The sequence below is a fragment of the Tachyglossus aculeatus genome, chromosome Y2 (assembly GCF_015852505.1).
Source record: "Tachyglossus aculeatus isolate mTacAcu1 chromosome Y2, mTacAcu1.pri, whole genome shotgun sequence".
NCBI classification, from domain to species: Eukaryota; Metazoa; Chordata; class Mammalia; order Monotremata; family Tachyglossidae; genus Tachyglossus; species Tachyglossus aculeatus.
The window spans coordinates 1,761,068-1,771,336 of record NC_052094.1 but is presented as its reverse complement, the minus strand read 5'-3'; positions in this window follow the sequence as shown (position 1 = coordinate 1,771,336).

Genomic DNA, 10,269 nt, shown 5'->3' with positions numbered 1-10,269 from the left:
GGCCTCAGATTTGGTTTCATATGCCAGGGGCAGTCATGTAGATGGGACCATCAGTCAGGGACCACCTCTGCTGCCAAAGGATGGAGAAACTGCGATAGTTGCTTGTTCGGGACATCTTTTAAACAGGCTCATTCTGTTTGGTACCTCCATGTTTCACTGGTAAAATATGTTAGAAGGGTGACTACCTGGAAGCAAAAACTGAAAGGAGGAAATTGCATTCAAAATGAAGGGGCATGAGGGTCTGTAGCTCGGTCACCTGGTGTGCAAGTTTGGCAGATTGTTTGAAACTGGACATGTTAATTTTGCTTCTGGCATAGTTTCTTGTGTTGGATTTCCATTGCAAGTTCCTGTTACTGAACTCCTGGAATTGCATGTAAAGGACAACATTTAAATTAAGTGGAAGCAGTGTAGTCTAGTGGAAAGAGCATGGGCCTGGGAATCAGAGCACCTGAGTTCTAATCCTGACTCCACCACTCATCTGCTCTGTGATCTTGGGCAAGTCACTTGGTTTCTCTGTGCCTCAGTTACATCATCTGTAAAATGAGGATTAAGACTGTGAGTCCCATGTGGGTCGTGGACTATACCTAATTTTATTAGTTTGTATCTACCCCATTGCTTAGCTTAGTGCCTGACATGTAGTAAGCGCTTAGCAAATACAAAATTAAAATAAGTAGATAAATAAAGCAAATAAAAATATTAATTCTAAGCATGTTTGTTGACTCATTTGGTGGAAGAAGCTGAAGATAGCTGCTAGAGAGTGAAGCAAGAAGGTTGTCTGAAGCAAGTGTTTTCTTTGCACAAGCCTGGAGTGAAAGGCAGAAAAATGCAAAATGGTGGAGCACGAAATTGAGAAATCTCTCACCTCCTCACCCTAGTTCCTTCTCTAGTTCTTCACTGTACACTTGAATCTTCACCCTCTAAGCACCGAAATACTTCATCCCATCCCCATACAACACTTACTTACAGATCTTTAAACTCAGTTCCTTCCCCTACCTGTATTTTATTTAAATGTCTGCCACCCTGGCTAAACTACTCCTTGAGAGCAGAGTTCATCTACTCTCTTTTGTACTCTCCCTAGTATATAGTACAGCACTCAGCGTAAGCACTCAATGAACAGCAGTAATTGAAAAAGGAAAATGTGTTGCCCAAAATAGGTTTGAAAAGAAATGAGTATCAATTATAGTATTAATAGCTATTATTTTAGATACTAGAAAACATTATGTCCAAAGAGCTCCAAGGTCATTGTGGATGTCATTTTCCCCAGTTAAGTCCAGGTTTGGGACAGGGACTGTCTGATCTGATTGTCTCAAATCTGCCCCAGTACTTAGTAAGGTGCTTAGCACATAGCTTACTACCTTAATAATTATAACATCCTCAAGAGGGTCTATCTGTTTCCTCAGTTTTCCAAGTGACACTCCTAAAGTTGATTATACATATCTATAAATTGTGTACATACTGTAAGTCATGTTGTACCAATTTGTGTATATTCATGTCTGAACCTCTAGAATTTCAGCTTGTTGAGGGTAGGGAACGTGTCTACCAATCCTCTTGTATGGGATTTCCCAAGTGCTGAGGACAGTGCTCTGCACACAGAAAGTGCTTAATAAATTTCCTTGATTGATTAAAAGCAAGGCCCATCTTGGAAGGGAAGACAGACCTTTGGTTGCTGTGCTGACCACCAGATCCCTCTGTTTAATTGGATTTTAAAAATCTTTCTAACAAATTCCATATAGCTCCTCGGTTTCCTACTGAGATGCCTTTCGGTTTCTTTGCTTTCTACAAAGCATCCAGACTGATGTGATTGTTGCAAACCTAATCAATCAATCCATGTATTTATCGAGCACTTACTGCCTGCAGAGCACTGTAAGTGATTGGGAGAATAGGGTATAACAACAATAATAGACATGATCCCTGCCCACAAGGAGCTAACCAGCAAGTGTGGAGAGGCAGACTTTAAAATAAATTACAGAGAGGGGAAGCAGCAGCACATAAGGATATAAGCTCTTTGTGAGCAGGGAACTAATCATTCGATCATATTTATTGAGCACTTGTGGGCAGGAGCACTGTGCTCAGCACTTGGGATAATACAATATAACAAGGTTAGACGTATTCCCTCTCCATGAGCTTCCAGTCTTAAAAGTAAGACAGACATTAATAAAAATAAATTTGGATATGTAGATAAGTGCCATGGGAAACGTTGGAAACGTGGTAAACTCTGTTGTACTCTCCCAAGCACTTAGTACAGTTCTGTGCACACAGTGAGTCCTCAATAAATACTGTGGATTGATTGACAGAAGTGCCATGGGGCTGGAAGAGGTCAGTATCAGAGTGCATAAGGGATAACACCCCAAGTACATAGGAGATGCAGAAGGGAAGCTGAATAGGGAAATTGAGGACCTAATCAGGAAGGCCTCTTGGAAGAGATATGATTTTAATAGGGCAGACTGAAGCAGTTAAACTAAAAATAAAGTATCGAGTGATAACGATGAATTTGAGGTTGCGTATTTGGTCCAAATCACGCATTAGTCTTCACTGGTATAAAGCAGACATTAGGTGTTCTAATGTGCTTTTAATGGCAGTTTTACGGGTGCGGCTTTGTATTTAGGAAGAGAATTAGACTAGGGCAGGGGAGGGGGAAGTATCAGTTATGAAAGCTAATGGGCCCCAGCTTTGTTTCAGCCTAGCATGACCAGATGATGGAGAGAGTCCATTAGCTCCACAACTTTCTCCACCTAGATGCTAGTTGCATTCAGAAACCCAAGAAGTCCTGGGAGGCTGGAGGGAACTCTGGCTGAGATACTCCGTCATTCTGCCAAATTACCACAGTGTCCCTTAAAAACTGGAATCATTCCTAATGTCTGGGAATATCAATTCAGGATAACTTGAATTGGCTTGACTGACTGTTTTAACATAGCTAATTTTTGAGCTGATGTAGGCTACAGCTAAGGATGTCTTTTGCGTAAAAAACAGAATAGAGCACTGTGAATAGAGCACTCTACTAAGTGTTTGGGAGAGTACAGTGTAACAAAGATGGTAGACACATTCCCTGCCCATTGTGCTTAGAAGGGTTTGCTTTATGGATATAAATGTCTTTCGCAACAGGCCAAGCGGCCTGACATAGGAAAGATGTTTAGCCTTGGGCAGGGACTAGAGAGTGTTCGAAATGAGGGGGAGAAAGGAAACCGAATGGTTTGCTAGACAAATACTCTCCCCACCTTCAAAGCCTTATTGAAGGCACATCTCCTCCAAAAGGCCTTCCCTGACTAAACCTTCATTTCCTCTTCTGCCTGATTTGCTGTTTTTATTTACCACCCCCACAGCCCCACAGCACTTATGTGTATATCCTTAATTTATTTATAGTATTGTCTGTCTTCCCCTCTAGACTAAGCTCATTGTAGGCAGGGAAAGTGTCTGTCATTATTGTTATTCTGTTATATAGTACTCTGCAAAGTGCTTAATGTATTGCACTGCACACAGTAAGCATTCAATAAAATTGGTTGAGATGGAAGTTGGTTTGGAGGGTCCAAACAGTTGTGAAAGTACTGGGGATGGTTTCAGTTTCTGCTGGTAGAGTGAGGTGGTTTTAGAGCTTCCTGAAGAGGGGTGAATCATCCCACTCATCTCTCCCTGCTTCCCGTTAAGCCCCTGAAATTCAACTGGTGGTGATTCACCCCCATAACACTCTATTCTCCGTGAATTTGTAGATTGAAGACCTCAAGTGACAAGTCAAGAGAAGCAAAAGAAAAAAGCAAACCAAGGTAAGAGTAATCATTATCATTATTATGGTATTTGTTAGGTGCTTATTATGTGTCAAGCACTGTTCTAAGCACTGGGGTAGGTACAAGATTAATCAGGTCAAACACAGCCCTCTGCCATCTGGGGCTCTGTAGGAAGGAGAACAGATGTATCGAATCCCCATTTTGCAGGTGAAGAAACTGAGGCAAAAAGAAGTGAAATGACTTGCCTGAGGTCACACAGTGGGCTGGTGGTGCAGCCGGGATTAGAACTCCGGTCCTCTGACTCCAGCCTTTACTCTTTCCACTAGGCCAAGGTGCATAATAATAGTAATAATAATGATGGCGTTCGTTATGTGCTTACTATGTGAAAAGCACTGTTCTAAGCGCAGGGGAGGATGCAAGGTGATCAGGTTGTCCCACTTGGGGCTTACAATCTTGATCCCCATTTTACAGATGAGGTAACTGAGGCACAGAGAAGTTAAATGACTTGCCCAAAGTCACGCAATTGACAAGCAGCGGAGCTGGGATTAGAACCCATGACCTCTGACTCCCAAGCCTGGGCTCTTTCCACTGAGCCAGGCTGCTTCTCCAAACTTTGAAAGTCACCATGTTCTTAAGCCTATTTCAGATAGAAGCACTCTAGTGATTTATTCGTAGCTCACTGTGAGCAGGGAATATGTCTACCAACTCTGTAGCATTCTACTCTCCCAAGTGCTTGGTTTAGTGTTCTGCACACAGTACGTGCTCGATGATTACCATTGATGAAGTATATGGAAGGCAGGATGGGCAGTGGACACTAGTGAGATCTAGGAGAAAGAGCCTCCTAGGAGTCAGGAGATCTGGGTTGTTGTGTGATGTTGGGGAAGTTATTGAACCTCGCTGTTCCTCAGTTTCTTCATCTGAAAATTGGAATAGCATATCTAATAATAATAATAATTGGTGGTATTTGTTAAGTGCTTACTATGTGCAAATCACTGTTCTAAGCGCTGGGGGGGGATACTAGGTGATCAGTTGTCCCACTTGGGGCTCACAGTCTTAATCCCCATTTTACAGATGAGGTAACTGAGGCACAGAGAAGTTAAGTGGCTTGCCCAAGGTCACACAGCTGACAAGTGGGGGAGCTGGGTTTCGAGCCCATGACCTAGGACTCCCAAGCCCACACTCTTTCCACTGAGCCACACTGCTTCCCCAGTATCTGTCTTCCCTTGCTCCACCAGGGATATTGTGAGGGTAATATAAGACAGTTTGCGCTTTGATTTGCTCCCTTTATTCACCCATCCCTCAGTCCCTAGCATTAATGTCCGTATCCAGAATTTATTTAATTATACCAAAGTCTGTCCCCTCTCCAGACAGTAACCTAGTTGTGGGCAGGGAATGTGTCTACCAACTCTATGATATTGTAATCTCCCAGGCACCTAGTACAGTGTTCTGCACACAGTAGATGCTCAATAAACATGATTGCTTGATTGACAGTTGATGCAAAAGCCTTTTGGGAAAATAAAAGCATTGTGTAAATTTGAAGCACTAGTAATCAACAGTATTTATTGAGCCCCCACTCTACTAAGTGCTCAGGAAAGAATAATAGAATTAGTAGACATTGCTCTTATGTCCCAGGTCATACTTGCTAAAGAAAGTAGTGTTAAATGATAGAGCGCTAAACAAAGTGTAGTTTTCCCATATGGCTTTATGAGAAGTAGCACTTTGGCCCCGTGTTTCGGAGTGGCATGTTGCCATCCCCTCCTCCAGAAAGCCACTCCTTTGAAGTCACAGCACCCACTTCATATCCAAGCACCCGAAATTGACCAAAACAATTTAAATGTATATATTAAAACCAGTGAAAAGTATATCGTATCAGGAGGTGGCTGTTCCAACAATGAGAGATTTTGAATGCAATTTTTCTTATGTGCATATGTAAATACTTCATTTTCAAAGTGTTATCTTTCCAGTCCTGTTCTGGGCTAATGGAACCTCATTATCTATGCTTTAATCACTCAGGCTAGGCAGTCAAAATACTTCAAAGGGAAGGGAAGTGCTTAAGCCAAGGACATTTTGCAGTGTAATCTCGAAGTAAGAGAGCACTGTAAGTAATTCAAGCATTAAAATTCAATCATCGAAATGCAATAACAGTTTGTTAAAGAGCTGTAGAGAATATAATGGGAAATGGATGTTTGTGATTCCATCCCAAGGAAATTGTATGAAACTTTTTAATTCTAATGGTAGTTAATGAGAGCCAACTATAATTTCTAACTTTCATTTTTATGGGACCAAAGGGGCTTTCTAGTTTGTCTGCTCCTTGAGGGCAGTGATCACCTCTGCCCATACTTTTAAATTGCTCTCTCCCAAGTTGGTAGCACAGGGCTCTGCACACAGTCATTCAATTAATACCATTGATTGATGAACAAATTCATTCACTCAGTCGTATTTATTGAGCACTTACTGTGTGCAGAGCACTTTACTAAGTGCTTGGGAAGTACAAATCGGCAACATGTGGAGGTGGTCCCTACCCAACAACGGGCTTACAGTCTAGAAAAAATTCCACAATTATTATTTAGAGCCCCAGTCATGTCATTCCAACACCCAAGCTTAGCGTCTTTGTATTTTATTCCTCTACTTTGCTCTTATAGACATAAGTATATTGTTGTTTATAAATGTATTTGTACAGTCAATTATGTATTCATTTCTTAAATCCTGATAGATTTATCGTACTTGTGGCTCATCTTATTATTCCTTTTGCCTTACATCTTTGTAAGTAATATTTGTCTTACTATTCCTTTTGCTTTCATTCTTTGTAAAATCATAATGTTTTTCTTTGTAAATATAAATTTTCATGCTCCCTGAGGGCAGGAAACATGTTTTACTATCATTCTGCTCTTCCAGGCTCCTAGTACGGTGCTCTAGACTAAACTCACTGTGGGCAGAGAATGTATCTGTTATATTGTTACATTGTGCTCTCTCTGCACACAGTAAGTGCTCAATATATACGATTGACTGACTGACTCAGGCATTCAAAAGTGCCATTCATTGATTGACTAACCTTAAATTTTTCAACTAAAAGTAATATTGAATGAAAAGCACATTGGTATTAAAAAGTAACACTGGTTGATAGGACCACTGTAGGCTCATTATCAGGTTCTCAAAAAAGCACATCAGTATCAGTTGCAATATTTTTCCTTTTCACCGTTCTAATATCCAGGTCTTTATAAAATGGAGTGTTTATCAGGTTCTGCACCTGTGTTATTGCCATCCTCAGCGATATAGTAAAACTCAATTTGGAAGTTAGTAAAGCCAGAGTGATATTACATGTAATTTGTATCTTGCAGTTGTTTCATACAGGTACCAAAGCATTAATGAACTATGTCTTTTGCAGGACTGTTCAGTATTTGCTAGATTTCTCTGCTGGATTAGAATTACTCAGCAGGTAAGCTTTTTGTCAGCCTTCCACCAATATTTTTGTCTTGTCTTTTCTCCCATAAAAAATATATAAAATTTTAATCAGACCTAATCATAGTTTGGAGTTCTTTCCAGCTGGACTAGTATGCTGTTGTTGATTCATGGTTGGCTTGTTTTTGTAAAAAAAAGCATCCCTGTTTTCTGTTTAAAGATTATCAGTTTTTTTCTTTTCTGTCCTCGATACTAGTGGGGAGAGCCAGCCTCAATACCGGGCTGCTTCCTGACCTGGAAACACTCTGGTTAGGAGGTTAACAGAGTCCACCCACCCTTCCTACCCCAACACACAGCAGAAAAGAGGCTCACTGAAGCTTGAAGCTTTGAGATTTAAAACAAATAAGAAATACTTTTTGACCCAGCAGAAGGCAAACACGTGGAATTTGTTGCCAAAGGAAATTGTGCACCTAGAAAATGTCCATAAATTTAGGGTAAGATGAAATTCATCGACAGGAGATTCAGAATTCGCTTCAATAATAATAATGGTATTTGCTAAGCGCTTACTATGTGCCAAGCACTGTTCTAAAAGCACTCAGTCAACTTGCCCCACTCCTACCTTAGCTGGCTGATTTCCTTCTGCTCACATCAGCCTGCTCACATCATTCCTCTAACACCGACCTACTCACTGTACCTCAATCGCATCTTTCTCAACACCAACTCCTTCCCGTGTCCTCCCTTTGGTCCGGAACTTCCTCCCTCCCCCTTCCTATGGGACTGACGATCGCTCTCCCCACCTTCAAAGACATTAAAATCCCAACCCCTCCAAGGAGCCTTCCCTGACTAAGCCTTCATTTCCCCTGCTCCCCTTTCCTTCTGTGTTGCCTGCCCACTTGGATCTATGGGGCTGTGATATTAGCCCCACAACCCTTACATCGTGTGTGTAGTGTACTTAAATTAATATCTGTGTCCCCCTATAGACCGTAAACTCCATGTGGGTAGGAAATGTGTCTACCCACTCAGTTGTAGCGTCAGCTTTCAAGCACTTAGTAAAGTGCTGTGCACACAGAAAGTGCTCTCTAAGTACCACTGATTCATTGGTTGATGAATCAGTACAGGGAAAGCTGGAGTTTACAGGTAGTAAGTATATGTCTAATTATAATGATGAATGTCAAGGGTCTTCCTAGTGTTAGAAGGAGAATAAGTGGGTGGGAGAAACGGTGATCCAGTACAGCATTTCTGTGTAAATAAATCAGTCAATCAATCCATCATATTTGAGCGCTTACCGTGTAAGAGTACTGTACTAAGCGCTTGGGAGAGTACAGTACAACAGATTTGGAAAGACATGTGTCTTGCCCGCAATGAGCTTACAGTCTAGAGGGGGACACAGATATTAATCAATCAATCATATTTATTGAGTGTTTACTGTATGGAGAGCGCTGAGTTAAGCTCTTGGGAGACTACAGTATAACAGAGCTGGTAGATGCATTCCCTGCCCACAATAAGCTTAAAGTCTAGAAAAGGAGACAGACAATATAAATAAGCAGATTACAGATAATAATAATAATAATTATGGCATTTGTTAAGTGCTTACTATGTGCAAAGCACTGTTCTAAGCGCTGGGGGGGGATACAGTATGATCAAGTTGTCCCACGTAGGGCTCACAGTCTTAATTCCCCATTTTTACAGATGAGGTAACTGAGGCTCAGAGAAGTTAAGTGACTTGCCTAAGGTTACACAGCAGACTTGTGGTGGAGCCGGGATTTGAACCCACGACCTCTGACTCCAAAGCCCGGGCTCTTTCCACTGAGCCACGCTGCTTCTCGCTAAATGTGTACAAACATATATACAGGTGCTGTGGGTTAAGTGACTTGCCCAAAGTCACACAGCTGGCAATTGGCAGAGCTGGGATTTGAACCCATGACCTCTGACTCCAAAGCCCGGGCTGTATCCACTGAGCCACGCTGCTTCTCCTACGATATGTACAGAAGTTCTGTGGGGCGGAGGGAGGGGCAAATAAAGGGAGTAAATCCCAGTGTGAGGGCCATGCAGAAGGGAGTGGGAAAAGATGAGATGAAAGTGTAGTCTGGGAAGACTTCTTGGAGAATAGGTGCCTTCAATAAGACTTTGACGGTGGGGAGAGTGATTGTCTAGTAATATGATTAGCAATTGCACATTAATATAAATAAATTATGGCTACGTACATATGTTCTGTGTGTAAAAAAAATTAAAGGCGAACAGTACATCCCTGGTGCAGCCAAGAAATCTCAACAGGGTCAAAGATGAATCTTGTCTTAAGACACCAACCTCCTGGGGAAAAGTGTCTCTTCTTTGCCCGAACTTTGGCCAGTGATGAGAATTTCAGTGTGCGTGTGAGATATTTGTTTTGAGCAGCCAAGGGGACTGTCTGGAATGAGCTTGACTCAGTCTTCAGGGATCTGTCTGTTAAGCCCGTAGATTGTACTTTGCTTTGTTTTTCAAACAGAACCCCATCTCTCCGTGAAACCAAAGGAGTCTGCATTGCAGGAACTAGATTAATTCAAGTCAATCCATTCATTCAGTTGTATTTATTGAGCGCTTACTGTGTGCAGAGCACTGTATGAAGCACTTGGGAAGTACAAGTTGGTAACATATGGAGATAGTCCCTACCCAACAACAAGCTGGCAGTGTAGAAGGGGGAGACAGACAACAAAACGAAGCATGTAGACAGGTGTAAAACCATCAGAATAATAGGATTTTATCTATAATAGAATTCCTTTCCTTTAGGTTCCTTTTCCCAGGCTCTCCAGATATAATTCCAGACTTTCCTGCTTCCAGGAATTGTTTTCTCTTTCAGCGGGTGTTCATCAAGTTGTCTGGTTAACCAAGGAAGACTGAGGGTTTTAATAACTAATCAGTGCTATTTATTGAGCAATTACTTTGTGCAGTGCACTGTACTGAATGCTTGGGAAAGTATAATACAACTGCTTTGGAAGACATGATCCCTACCCAGTGCTTTGCACATAGTAAGCGCTTGATAAATGCCATTATTATTATTATTATTACCCACAAGGAGCTTACAGTCTGGAAGGGGAGACAGACATTAAAATAAATTTCAGATTGTGGAAATGGAAGAGTGTAAGTAAATATTAGAAACTGCCATGGGGCTTAG